General features: G+C 41.5%; 1 protein-coding gene across 3 annotated transcripts in view; it reads right to left on the bottom strand.

The window, feature by feature from the left end:
• Positions 1-13539, bottom strand: part of LOC129813043 (syntaxin-binding protein 6-like) — a 154763-nt gene extending 141224 nt beyond the window's left edge. The window contains exon 1 of one of the 3 annotated variants that reach the window (XM_055865187.1): positions 13290-13539. The gene's annotated coding sequence lies outside the window, so the exon portion shown is untranslated. The remainder of the gene's footprint in view (positions 1-13289) is intronic. The other 2 variants (XM_055865189.1, XM_055865188.1) reach the window with 2 other exon arrangements.
• Positions 13540-15341: the final 1802 nt, after the last annotated feature.

Here is a 15341-nt window from a genome sequence, read left to right as displayed (position 1 = left end):
TTGCTTGTGCCAAGAAACAAGAGCAATGTACATTAGACCAGTGGAAATCTGTCCTTTTGGGTTGATAAGTCAAAATTTGCGATTTTTGGTTCCAATCGTCGTGTCTTTGAGAAAGAGTAGGTGAACGGATGATCTCTGCATGTGTGGTTTCCACCATGAAGCATGGAGGAGGAGGTGTGATGGTGTGGGGAGTGCTTTGCTGGTGACACTGTCTGTGATTTATTAGAATTCAAGGCATACTTAACCAGCATGGCTACCACAGCATTCTGCAGCGATACGCCACCCCAACTGGTTTGCGCATATTGAGTCTATCATTTGTTTTTCAACAGGACACTGACCCAAAACACACATCCAGGCTGTGTAAGAGATATTTGACCAAGAAGGAGAGTGATGGAGTGCTGCATCAGATGACCTGGCCTCCACAATCACCCAACCTCAACCCAATTGAGATGGTTTGGGATGAGTTGGACTGCAGAGTGAAGGAAAAGCAGCCAAGAGCTCAGCATATGTGGGAACTCCTTCAAGACTGTTGAAAAATCATTCCAGCTGAACCTGGTTGAGAGAATGCCAAGAGTGTGCAAAGCTGTCATCAAGGCAAAGCGTGGCTACTTTGAAGAATCTAAAATATATTTTCATTTGTTTAACACTTTTCTGGTTACTACATGTGTAACACTACAAGTGTTATTTCATAGTTTTGATGTCTTCACTATTATTCTACAATGTAGAAAATAGTAAAAATAAAGGAAAACCCTTGAATAAGTAGGTGTGTCCAAACTTTTGACTGGTACTATAAGTGTACACATGCCCTGAAATGGCTGTGCAGAAAGTTGTTTGCCCTGTTCAGCTTCCTACAAAAAACAGAAACAGCTTTGTTCTACCACCATCTCAGTCCACTGGTGCACTACCAATCTCTGTACAAAGGAGTCTTCTGATACAAGGTGCTGGATCAGTAATTCAATGAACTGAAGTGAGGACAATGCTCTTCATTCCTCCTCTTCTCGAATGAATAAAACCTATGAAAACCTTGATTTCTTTTGAGTGGGCCTCAAACAATCATATGAAGACAATAGGAAACCTGAATGCAAAAAGTCACTAAGACAGGGGTAGAGTCAGAGAAAGCGAGAGAGAGAAAAAGTTAAAGAGAGAGAGCTTCCTAGCAGTGAATCGCTCCAATAGCTCTAATCTTGGGAGTCCCTACCGATCCACTACAGTCCTCCAGCTGAGATAGAAGGTTCCCCCTATGTCTCTCCAAGCTGTCGACAGACAGTGGGGAGTCCATATCCTGCTTCAGGTGGGAGACTGAAGCTTGAGGGATGGAAGGGAAGACTCGAGAGATTGAGTGATAGGATGGGTGGATTTCACATTCCAGGAATGGCGGTGAAATGACAGTCTGATGTTTTGAATTACATCAGCCTCACGTCCCGGCACTGCTTTGCTATATTGAAAATGACACTCACGCTGTAGCCCTGTCTGTCACCCTATTTTCCAGTGCCAATCCCCCCCCTTTCCCAGCAACACTTCATTCATTGTACCTTGCTAAGCAGTGAAAGGAGGGAGCGGTGCAGAACGCAGTCTTTCCTCTCGCCCAGTGTGTTAATGTGAAATCTGCTCACAGATCTCCAGAGGCCACTATAGAAAGGGGGATTTGACTTTAGCTCCACAGCCAACACTTTAAGCACTCCCCTCCAACCCTTTCCCCTTCACACAGGCCAATATAAACCAGGCACAACAGCCAGGCTAAGGAGAGAGCTTCACAATGATAGGACAGGACTTGCTGCCACTCAAAGCCAGTTCAATTAGTTCAGCATCTTATATAATTGCCAGACATGGATAAAACTACCAGAAACTCAAGAAGCAACTCTTTCCATTCCAAGTTTAATCTTATGTATAGAGAGAAAGGGAAAGCTGTTGTTACAGCTACTTTGCTCAGAAATGTATAGTAAATGTAGAAAGGTTAGGGTTTAACAGCTCATTGAAGAAACCTTCAGAAACGGGAAGGATCTGAAGTGCTGGATGCAGGTGTGATCTAATCAACCCACAATGGGAACGTACCATACCTGCTGGGACGCCAAGATGTTGGGTTTCTAGCTCTCTGGGCCGTGTCCAGTGTTGTTTTTAGATGGTAGTTTGTGGATTGAGCCAACGAGACGGCGATAAGAGGGGGGGGGATCACATTCCTGGGGCTCATCTTCCATTCCTATTCCTTAGAGAACGCCCAACACTCAGCAGGAATTAACTGCTACTCTTTAGCTGAACTAGAGTATGGGTGAGCGTGTGTGTGTGTAGAGGAGATGCCTCTAACAGAGTAGAGTGCAGACAGGATGTTGAGAGTTAGCAAGCTTCAAAACAGTTGCCTTTCAGAGGAATGAGAATTTTAAATGATGGAAAATAGGATTTATTCCAAAAAGAATACAGATTTTACAGTGGGCTAGCATATGGCAGGGAACACATTACTCAAAATGGTTGCAGTATGTAGTAGGCCTACGCTAAGTTGAAATGTTCCACAACAGGTTTGTGATAGAGATGCAACAAATGGAACATTTTGCTTAACATTTAAACTGCCATTTTTTTTAACCAGTTTTCCATTAAAATGATAAATAAATCCATGTCATTTCACAATGCAGATAAATGGTCATATTACATACGTAATGTAGGTTATGACCGCTAGCACCGGGCAATGAAGTTATACAGACCCCTTGGACTTTTCCACATTTTGTTACATTACAGCCTTATTCTAAAATGTATTCAATTATTTTTTTTCTTCTCATCAATCTACACAAAATACCCCATAATGACAAAGCAAAAAACAGGTTTTTAGAAATGTTTGCTGATTTTTATTTTTTATTTTTTTTCATAAGTATTCAAACCCTTTACTCAGTATTTTGCAAAAGCACCTTTGGCAGAAATTACAAACTACAGTCTTCTTGGGTATGACGCTACAAGCTTGGCATACCTGTATTAGGGGAGTTTCCCCATTCTTCTCTGCAGATCCTCTCAAGCTCTGTCAGGTTGTATGGGAAGCGTTTTACAGGTCTCTCCAGAGATGTTTGATCGGGTTCAAGCCCGGGGCCTGTTTGGGCCACTCAAGGACATTCAGAGACTTGTCCCGAAGCCACTCCTGCATTGTCGTGGTTGTGTGCTTAGGGCTGTTGTCCTTCCCTCGATCCTGACTAGTTTCCCAGTCCCTGCCGCTGAAAAACATCCCCACAGCATGATGCTGCCACCACCATGCTTCACAGTAGGGATGGTGCCAGGTTTCCTCCAGACATGACGCTTGGCATTCAGGCCAAAGAGTTCAATCTTGGTTTCATCAGACCAGAGAATCTTGTTTCTCATGGTCAGAGTAAAGTGCCTTTTGGCAAACTCCAAGCGGAATGTATATGCCTTTTACTGAGGAGCGGCTACCATTCATGCCTGATTGGTGGAGTGCTGCATTGGTTGTCCTTCTGTGGAGATTAGAGAACATTCCAGAAAAACTCTGGAGCTCTGTCAGTGACCATCGGGTTCTTGGTCACCTCCCTGACCAAGGACCTTATCCACCATTGCTCAGTTTGGCTGGGCGGCCAGCTCTAGGAAGAGTCTTGGTGGTTCCAAACTTCTTCCATTTAAAAATGATGGAGGCCACTGTATTTGTAAGGACCTTCAATGCTGCAGAAATATGTTGGTACCCTTCCCCAGATCTGTGCCTTGACACAATCCTGTCTCGGAGCTCTACAGACAATTCCTTCGACCTTATGGCTTGGTTTTTGCTCTGACATGCATTATCAACTCTGGGACCTTTTTAGACAGATGTGCGCCTTTCCAAATCATGCCCAATCAATTGAATTTATCACAAGTGGACGCCAATCAAGTTGAAACATGTCAGGTAGGGTCAATGGAAACAGGATGCACCTGAGCTCAATTTCGAGTCTCATAGCAAAGGGTCTGAATACTTAGGAGAAACTCCCCAAATACAGGTGTGCAAGCTTGTAGCGTCATACCCAAGAAGACTCGAGGCTGTAATCACTGCCAAATGTTCTTCAACAAAGTACTGAGTAAAGGGTCTGAATACTTATGTAAATGTGATCAGTTTATTTTTAATACATTTGCAAAAATGTCTAAATCTTTGTTTTCTTTGTCATTACTGTGTGTAGATTGATTAAATGGTTTTTTTTTATCAATTTTTGAATAAGGCTGTATGGCTTGTCATACTAATTTTGTCCAGACAGCAACAGATGCATAGGCTACATATAGTAAGGCAGAGGTGCACTGCTTCGCTCGCTCAGATGCCTTCTCCCATGTGAGATACTCTAGTTTCAGCCACTTGTGAATCGAAGGAAAGTTTGCAGTGCACTGTTCGGATGCTGGAATTATTTTTGCTGAACGTGCTAAGGTAACCTTCTATTTGAAGTGATTTGTTTGACAATCAGATGAAAACTGGTTGTGTTCATGGCACATTAAAAAGGTAATACATTTTTACAGTTAAATAACATGTAAAACTAGCCTCTGCCTGGGGCCTCCAAATCACCCAGTCCACCCCTGATTAGGCCTATCTATTGGCAATCAAAAGCTATATCTTGCCATTTCTTGGCAAGCAATGTCTCGCAACTTCAGTAAAGCAGGGCCTATCAACAATGAATAGGCTAGGATATTCTACACGCAACAGACTGAACACACACTTGCATCATTAGCAAAGAGAAAGAGCAGGCGAGATTTTTCTTAATGTTAAGGATCCCAATTCCGTATAAACAATCACATCCCTAGTTCATGAAATGTGTTCCAGGTGATTTCTTACAGTAAATGAGGGTTTACACAATGATCCCTGGACAATGTTAAAAAAAAGAAAAGTGAAAATGTTCTCCATGCTACATATTTATCTGGAATAGAGGTGGCATAGATTTATCTGGAATAATGAGAACTATCACTATTTCATACCTAGTCCCATATTTATGAACACACAAGGTGAGAAACCTGACCTGACCTGCCTAAGGCTGTGGAATACTGAACATTATGCACCAAACAAATGGAGTTTTTTTGATATAAAAATAATCTTTATCGAACAAAAGGAACATTTATTGTGTAACTGGGAGTCTCGTGAGTGCAAACATCCGAAGATCATCAAAGGTAAGCGATTAATTGTATTGCTTTTCTGGCTTTCGTGACCAATCTACATTGCTGCTAGGTGTTCTTAATGTTTTGTCTAATGATCAATAAACTCACACAAATGCTTGGATTGCTTTCGCTGTAAAGCATATTTTCAAAATCTGACACAACAGGTGGATTAACAACAAGCTAAGCTGTGTTTTGCTATATTGCACTTGTGATTTCATGTATATAAATATTTTTCGCAATTTTTAATTTATTTGGCACTCTGCAATTCAGCGGTTGTTGATGAAAATTATCCCGCTAAAGGGATCCGTGCGTCAAGAAGTTTTAAAGCAGAAGGATGATGTGAATAATACAGAACATGGTTGCTTTGAACTCTGAACCTGAACAAATCTATGTGACTTGAAGACCTTTTGTAGCCATACATACTGTCATGAATGCACAGTCGTTCTGTTTCACACACCTTTTCCTCCTGAGCTCGCAAATAAACAAGCAACATCATGGACTCAGCAGCCCAGTCTCTTTGGAAACAATACAGAAGGAGTCTCCTTTGGCAACAATCCACTTGTTGGGCCAAATCCCTTGTGGAACACCAATCTCAGGGCATAAAATGCTACATTTCCTTAAAGGTTTTCTTCAATTACTGAAGCCTGTATACTTTAGAGCTGTCACTGCAACTAATTTTGTAATGGCATATCTCTGCCACAGTACACTGAACAGAAGCACATAAACCTCTCCTCTCTCTGCGCAGGGAGGACAGACAGGAGGATTAATCAATTTTACTGTGTGACTCAGCTGCAGTTGAGATGAGGGCTGCATGATGCCAGCAAGACATGGGCCAGCCATGAATCACACAGCAGAAAGCCCCCAAAATGATCTCATTCTTTATAGCCTTGCACCCTGTGACAATAAACCACTTTGGAGAGGGAGCAGTAGGCTATACAATGCCAGGCTGAATGGATAACCAGAAAAACAACAGTCAACAGAACTTTCTAAATGGTCTGCAGAAGAGCTTCAATTAGTTTTAGCCTACAGGTCAGACAAATATGAATATTACAAGCAGTGTTTACATAGCTTCTATGGATCTTTCCCTTTAAAAACTAACAAGTATCCAAACCTACTGACATAAGCGAAAAGGAAACGCATTATTCAAGCAATGGATCACCTAAAATGGCCCTAGCTGTTTTGGTTCTGCATGAACATGCAGAACCAATGATGATGTACACACCATGTGTAAATTAATAGATAGCTTAATCATATCCAATAACCTATATTTTTTGGTGTACTCCAGTAGCCTAAATTATACAATAAACTACTTCATGGGAGTGTGGTGTGCATTTGGAGTTAATTGGGTTGGTGAACAGCGATGTTATAAGGAGTTGTATTAAGGAAAGCCAGATCTGAGGTGAATGAGGTTGAGGCAGCAGCCGTGCAAGGCCCCAACCTGTCAGACAGACTCGGCAACACAGAGAGGGGTGGTAATTGCTCATTGCAGATAAATCCTAAATGCATTGCGTTTTCCAAAAGGCTTTTTCCACCTTTGGCTCAAATACAAACTCCAGCTCAAGGCCTTTACGTATGTCGGATTCAGTCTTTTACGATTTTCACGTCACCAAATAAAAATCTTGATATCAACTTGGCCAGATTGTACAATTTGATTCAGTTCTGTCGTCGCATTCTGCGATTGGCTTGTGAGGCTTCATCAGCAAACTACATCAGCACCAGCAGCACAAGCCTCACTCTACGCTTATGCGCGGCTGAAGTGAGTTTGGAAAAACTAAAAGTATGCGTCTTAGAAATAGTTTTCACATAGAAAGTCTGATGTCTGAATTCAGAATCAAATAGGCTTCCACAAAATAACACGGTCGCTGTGGTAGAATATTTATTTTGATTGCCGATTTTGTGCATTGATCAAACTCCTATCAGGTAGCCTGATTTCAGATGTGTCAAGTAAACAAGATTAGAGAAATTGTTCTTGCAAAGCACGTAAATGTTTAAATCAAACTTATATTAATCTGACTATTCACAATAATCGTATTATTGTGTGCATACTCAAGTGAAGGCCAAGTTCCTATTGGTCAGTCACCAGGATTGAATCGTAACACCAGCCACACTACACGATAAAGAGAAAAAAAATCTGACACTACCAGAACTTTGACGGAGCCTAAAACTGCACTTAGTGGTACTTAAAACGGCAGACCTAGACCCTGTCATAAAGAACGAGTAAAGATGTCTGACAAGACCTAAGAATTTTCCCACAACTTGGACATAGAGACACCAAAATCGTGGCATAAGACAGCTAAAATTGTAAAGTCTGTTGGGGGCTTCAGCTCTAGCTGGTCACTATGGAACTAGGCAAACAAGGATTTTCAGAGGAAAATTATTTTGTAACTGTCAAATTTATTTATATATTTTTTTTTTGGGGGGGGGGGGGGGGGCTTTACATTAGGTTTATCTCATGCCAGTTGAGTAACACTGTAGGCTAACTACCCTAGTAACAACGCTAACATCTTTTTAGACTTGCTACATAATAATTTGACATAAAATGTAGCGTTTTTTAAATATTTTACCAAATCCAATATGCTAGGCTTTAAGTGGTGACATTCTAATATTGTGGTTTGGCAAGGATACAGTAACATGCACATCTGCATGAACTAATGACCAGTAAATTGCAACACACTGGGTTCTTTGGTTTTGGAGTGGGGCCAACAAGCCCTGCGAAATAAGGTTTCCAGGCCTCCCGGTTGGCGCAGTGGTCTAAGGCCAGAGACTCTGGGTTCGAGCCCAGGCTCTGTCACAGCCGGGAGGCCCATGGGGTGACGCACAATTGGCCCAGCGTCGTCCGGGTTAAGGACGGTTTGGCCGGCAGGGATATCCTCGTCTCATCGCGCGTCTCCTGTGGCGGGCCGGGCGCAGTGCACACTGACCAGGTCGCCAGGTGTACGGTGTTTCCTCCAACACATTGGTGCGGCTGGCTTCCGGGTTGGATGTGCATTGTGTCAAGAAGCAGTGCGGCTAGGTTGGGTGGTGTTTCGGAGGACGCATGGCTCTCGACCGTCGCCTCTCCCGAGTCCGTACGGGAGTTGCAGCAATGAGAAAAAAAGGGGTAAAATAAAAAGCCATGTTTTAGACTGTTTTAGGGTATCCAGATTTATTTTGTCACACCGTCCTTCTCTTATCCCAGGATTTACAGTATTAGCGGCTTAGGGGCGCAAAAACAAACGCAAAAAGACCATTGGGCATCTTACCAGAATGCTAACTAACTTTGCATAAGTAATAACGAATTTCTATGGCGGCTGCTAGCAAAATAATGAATTGCAAATACAGGCAATCCAGCTCAAGTTATACATATAGGAGGTACTGAATGTAATTTTTGTTGAGTTTGGACATTTACAAGCGAATGTGAACGAGAGACATTGTGCAAATGAATAAAGTTGACACGCATGCTTGTCTGAAGGAAGAACAGCACTGGCTCTGAAGCAGCATGTGCACACGCTGTGTCTGTGTGAAGTCTGGAGTCGCTAGGGCAACAGGCCTGCCTGCTCTGCTCAGAGAAGATGGGGGAGAAGCAGAAAAACGAGAACAGAGAGGAGAAAAAAACACAAGGAAATCAAAAGATGGCACTGGCAGGTGTACATTTAACTAATCTAAAGGGCTTAGACTTCTCAAACACAGCAGAATGCTTAAACAATATGGTGCCCCATCACCTTATTCAGTAACTATTTAGATAACTAGCAAGTTAAACTTAGGAGTCGCGTTAAAGTAGAATTCTTCATTTTTCTTTCCGGGAAAAATAAATTTAACGCATAAGAAATCTCTTGCTGCGTTTTGTAAACACAGATCTAAAGTGCTTCCCATTGTAATTTCTGCTCGGCATCAGACTACTTTTGTGCTTAAGTTGCACTTCTTCACTCGAAGGAGAATTCACAAACAGGCATTCTATTAGCAGACAGCACTCTGACTGATGTGTAGCTACTTCTCTCTGGCACTTTTCTCAGTGTAGCCAGCCTACTTTTCTCTAGTAAAATGCAGGATTAACTTGAAGCAAAACATTAGGAAATGTAGCTGGCTACATTCTTTCTATGATAAACATCAGAAATATGATGACCATGCATACAATGGCAAGAAAAAGTATGTGAACCCTTTGGAAATACCTGGATTTCTGCATACATTGGTCATAAAATTTGATCTGATCATCTAGGTCACAACAATAGACAAACACAGTCTGCTTAAACTAATAAACAATTATATGTTTTCATGTCTTTATTGAACACACTATAAACATTCACAGTGCAGGGTGGAAAAAGTATGTGAACCCTTGGATTTAATAACTGGTTGACCATCCTTTGGCAGCAATAACCTCAACCAAACGTTTTCTGTAGTTGCGGATCACACCTGCACAACAGTCAGAAGGAATTATGGACCACTCCTCTTTAAAACAACTGTTGCAGTTCAGCAATATTCTTGGGATGTCTGGTGTGAACTGCTCTCAAGGTCATGCCACAGCATCTCAAATCGGGAGGTCAGAGGTCAGGACTCTGATGGGGCCACTCCAGAAGGCGTATTTTCTTCTGTTGAAGCCATTCTGTTGTTGACTTAATTCTGTGTTTGGGTTGCTGTCCTGTTGCGTCACCTAACTTCTGTTAAGCTTCAATTGGTGGACAGATAGCCTAACATTCTCCTGCAAAATGTCTTGATAAACTTGGGAATTCATTTTTCCATCGATGATAGCAAGCTGTCCAGGCCCCGAGGCAGCAAAGCAGCTCCCTCCACCATACTTTACAGTTGGGATGAGGTTTTTGATGTTGGTTGGCTGTGCCTTTTTTTCTACACACATAGTGTTGTGTGTTCCATCCAAACAATGCAACTGTAGTTTCATCTGTCCACAGAATGTTTTGCCAGTAGCGCTGTGGAACATCCAGGTGTACTTTTGCAAACTTCAGATGTGCAGCAATGTTTCTTTTGGACAGCAGTGGCTTCTTCTGTGGTGTCCTCCCATGAACAACATAATTTTATAGTGTTTTACATATCATAGACTCGTCAACAGAGATGTTAGCATGTTCCAGAGATTTCTGTAAGTCTTTGGCTGACGCTAAGATTCTTCTTAACCTCATTGAGCATTCTGCGCTGTACTCTTGCAGTCATCTTTGCAGGACGGCCACTCCTACGGAGAGTAGCAACAGTGCTGAACTTTCTCCATGTAGACAATTTGTCTTACCGTGGAAGAGATACTTTTGTAACCATTTCCAGCTTTATGCAAGTCAACAATTAATCTTAGGTATTTTGAGATTGTTTGTTCGAGGCATGGTTCACATCGGGCAATGCTTCTTGTGAATTGCAAACTCAAATTGTGAGTGTTTTTTATAGGGCAAGGCAGCTCTAACCAACATCTCCAATCTCGTCTCATTGATTGGACTCCAGGTCAGCTGACTCCTGACTTCAATTAGCTTTTGGAGAAGTCATTAGCCTAGGGGTTCACATACTTTTTCCAACCTACACTGTGAATATTTAAATGATATATTCAATATAGACAAGAAAAATACAATAATGTGTGTGTTATTAGTTTAAGCACACTATGTTTGTCTATTGTTGTGACTTAGATGAAGATCGACTTTATGCAGAAATCCAGGGTTCACAACTTTTTCTTGCCACTGTAATTTTGCAAAAAATGTATTGCTTTTTCATTGTAAGCTCATGTACTTGTGTAACTTCCAGCCAAATACCGTTGCACTTTTGTTGTCATTTGTTGAAAATTTAGCTATTTTCTGCCGAATGAGCTGCACTAATGTATTTTCTGTGAAGGAAAACTATAGTTGCACATCCCTGATCACTCTATTGAAGCAGGTGAAATGAAGAACGTGATCTGCTTTATCGCCTAAAGTATTACACAAGATGACTGCAGGTATTTACTTAAAAAGTAGCTACAAATATTAAAATGTATTGATAAACATTAAAGAAATAGTTTCAACGGAATTGACGGTCTTAAAAAAACATCCCGTGGATATTTCCAAATACCCTGGTATATACGGTATACTGTCCAAGCCTACTATGTTTTACATTCTCCTTATTGTAATGTTCTATAGGGTCATCCTGTGTGGTACCCTATTGTATTTGAAGTGAAAATGTGGAAAATATCTCTGTGTGCATGCGTGTGAGAGAGAGAGAGCGAGATGAAGCAGTCAAGGTACAGAAGCACACTGTACTACCCCCTTTTCAAATCAGCTGTCAGAGTTGCATTGTTACTCCTACCTGATAGCATCTGGCCATCAGCTCTGTAAATATCATGTTTTTCCTTGTGGAAAAGCAAACCGCCTCCCATTACTGCCTTCAACACAAGAATTTCATATGAACAGGACATCCTGGGTTTTTATATTTTTCAATGTCAAATACAAAACATACAATGAAGACTCAAATGGCTTTCCCTTTGTTTGGGGGTGGTATGAACCAACTGTCATACACATCAAATCCCACACATATTAATTGCTTTATCAATAGCCTGACTTTGATATTTGATAGTTTGACAGATAATGTCTTAATATACAGATGAGCACATAACAATGAGCTTCAGGTTATATGAAAACATAGTTCTTATAAAGCATCTGTATATGAAACTAGCATGATGCACATGCATGACAATTATTTGCATGTAAACAATCAATAAGAGAAAAATGTCCCTTTGTACAATACAGGTGCATGCAGCTGCATAATACTTGCATAACGCAGTATAGCCTAATTGAAATATTGTCCATGCCATTCCATATACACACAAAAGTATGTGGACACCTCTTCAAATTAGTGGATTAGTCTATTTCAGCCACACTCGTTGCTGACAGGTATATAGAATCAAGCACACAGCCATGCAATCTACATAGACAAACATTGGCAGTAGAATGGCCCGTACTGTAGAGCTCAGTGACTTTCAACCTGGCACCATCATAGGATGCCACCTCTCCAATAAGTTAGTCAAATTTCTGCCTTGCTAAAGCTGCTCCAGTGAACTGTAAGTGCTGTTATTGTGAGGTGGAAGTCTAAGAGCACCAGCTGCTCAGCCACACAAGCTCACAGAACTGGACCGCTGAGTGCTGAAGCGGTAGCACGTAAAAATTCTCTGTCCTCAGTTGCAACACTCACTACCGAGTTCCAAACTGCCTCTGGAAGCAAAGTCAGCACAATTCGTGCTTCTATTTCCCGTTTCAGCATGTCAATGCCCCCGTGAACAAAGCGTGGTCCATACATAAATGGTTTGTTGAGATCAGTGTGGAAGAACTTGACTGGCCTGCACAAAGCTCTGACCTCAACCTTAAACAACTTTGGGATGAATTGGAACGCTGACTGAAAGCCTGGCCTAATCGCCCAACATCACTAATGCTCTTGTGGCTGAATGGAAGCAAGTCCCAGCAGCAATGTTCCAACATCTAGTGGAAAGCCTTCCCAGAAGAGTGGAGCCTGTTATAGCAGAAAAAGGGAGGACCAACTCCATAATTAATGCCCATGATTTTGGAATGAGATGTTCAACGAGCAGGTGTCCACACACTTTTGGTCATGTAGTGTAGCTTGTGACAAAAGCCTCCCTGTTTCAGAAAATGAAATAAGATCGCAGGCTATTTGAAGGTTGAACAATTATGTATTTTAGTTAGTGTTCAAAACACCAGCTCAAGCTTCATCTTCAAAACTGTTAGCAAGGCTTCAGACTTCAAAATTAGGTATTTCGAAGCCATATTATGCAAGACTCTACTGCTATGTATAATTTGAACAGACTTCACTCTGACAGTGAGACGTTCAATGAAATACAATTAGTCTCAGCCTTCACCCTAAATAGTATTTACTATAATACAGCTATTTATTTGACAAAATGTAGTATTCAAATCCTGAACAATCCATTGAATGAATCATTTGACGTGCGCAAAAGTTCGTAAAAAAAAAGTTTAGCCTTTAACTGTAGCAAGTTCTGGGATATATTTTGCTGATTGTTGTAACAGACACCGTGGAGACGGAGCAACACGCGCAGTCTGTCGGAAAATGTTGGCGCGCGTACGCACACACAGGACTCCCCGCTCGAATGTCAATAGTTGGACGAATGTAAATCTAAAACGTAGATAAATTATGACAGCATTTGAACTTGCTATAATGTGTATATCAAATTCGTATCCTATGAAAACCCGAGAGTAAATAGAACAGATCAAAGGAATTCGCAAGTAACTCACCACTTCTCGTTTGACACTGTTCCAAGTGTCAAAGCCTCAGCAAAGGTTATCACCGTGAGTCAATGTACTTTTACTTGACAATTCATTACTGTCATCTAATCAAATTAAAAGGTAGCATTTCGTTTTTGACATGGAAGTAGCCTAATTTCGCTCAACAGTCGTATTTCAAGGAAAGACAGAGCGTCTCTCTCGCTTGCGGAGCTTCAACTGCAGTCTCGATAGAAAAGCAGTAGCAGGTTCTCAGCAAGTCTTCCAAACCGCTAGTCACGTGGAGTAGACGCTAAGTAAATGCAATGTGCATTTTATTTGAGTCTCTAACATAAGTAAACAAATGATTGCCATGATAGGGAATTCAAGTTTTAAACTTTGAATTAGATTCCTTGCTATGTCCTTCCATATTTCCTTGCTTTGCTTAATATCAAATCTGATATTTTTATTGTATTTTATTTAGCCTTTATTTAACTAGGCAAGTCAGTTAAGAACAAATTCTTATTTACAATGACGTTTACAATGATGGTCTACCAAAATGCCTCCTGCTGGAACAGGGCTGGGATTAAAAATAAATAAAACAATAAAATATAAATATAGGACAAAACACACATCTTGACAAGAGAGACAACACTACATAAAGAGAGACCTAAGACAACAACATAGCAAGGCAGCAACACATAACACAGCATGGTAGCAGCACAACATGGTAGCAGCACCCTACATGGTACAAGCATTATTGGGCACAGACAACAGCACAAGGGAAAAGAAGGTAGAGACAACAATGCATCACGCAAAGCAGTCACAACTGTCACTGATAGTGTCCATGATTGAGTCTTTGCATGAAGAGATTGAGATAAAACTGTCCAGTTTGAGTGTTTGTTGCAGCTCATTCCAGTTAGCTGCAGTAAACTGAAAAGAGGAGCGACCCAGGGATGTGTGTGTTTTGGGGACCTTTAACAGAATGTGACTGGCAGAACAGGTGTTGTATGTGGGGGATGAGGGCTGCAGTAGATATCTCAGATAGGGGGGAAATGGCTATAAACTTGTTGGCTATGAACTTTCATGAAGCCAGTGTTTTCAACACTTTTTGCCTGGATTACTTCTTGGAAACTTTTGTATTTTTCTTTGAGCAACTGCACAAAGTTCTGCACAAATTCACATTTCCCCTTTTGACTGGTAGCCTAGAAGACTATATAAATATTGTCAATGTGCACACCACATGCCCTCTTTCCCCAAATGCCAGCTGTTGCCACCCTGCCTGCTGGTGGAGAAGGTGGAAAGCTTAAAGTTCCTCGGCGTACACATCACTGACAATCTGAAATGGTCCACCCACACAGACAGTGTGGTGAAAAGGCACAACAGTGCCTCTTCAACCTCAGGAGGCTGAAGAAATTTGGCTTGTCCCCTAAGACCCTCACAAACTTTGACAGATGCACAATTGAGAGCCTCTTGTCGGGCTGTATCACCGTCTGGTACGGCAACTGCACTGCCTGCAACCGCAGGGCTCTCCAGAAGGTGGTGAGGTCTGCCCAACGCATCACCGGGGGCACACTGCCTTCACTCCAGGACAGCAACAGCTCTCAATGTCATAGTAAGGCCAAAAAGATCATCAAGGACATTAACCACCCGAGCCACGGCCTGTTCACCCCGCTATCATTCAGAAAAAGCTTCTATCTCAAGGCCATCAGACTCTTTAATAGCCATCACTAGCCGGGTACCAACCGGTTACTCAAGCCTGCTGCCCTATATACATAGACATGGAATCACTGGCCACTTTAATAATGGAACACTAGTCACTTTAATAATGTTAATATACTGCTTTACTGATCTCATATGTACAGTGGGGAGAACAAGTATTTGATACACTGCCAATTTTGCAAGTTTTCCTACTTACAAAGCATGTAGAGGTCTGTAATTTTTATCATAGGTACACTTCAACTGTGAGCGACGGAATCTAAAACAAAAATCCAGAAAATCACATTGTATGATTTTTAAGTAATTCATTTGCATTTGATGACAAAATTTGCCCATGAAGGACCACCTTCCTGTTCAAGTGAGCAC

The sequence above is a fragment of the Salvelinus fontinalis genome, chromosome 16 (assembly GCF_029448725.1).
Source record: "Salvelinus fontinalis isolate EN_2023a chromosome 16, ASM2944872v1, whole genome shotgun sequence".
In the NCBI taxonomy this organism is placed as follows: Eukaryota; Metazoa; Chordata; class Actinopteri; order Salmoniformes; family Salmonidae; genus Salvelinus; species Salvelinus fontinalis.
This window is presented reverse-complemented; position numbering and strand designations above follow the sequence as displayed.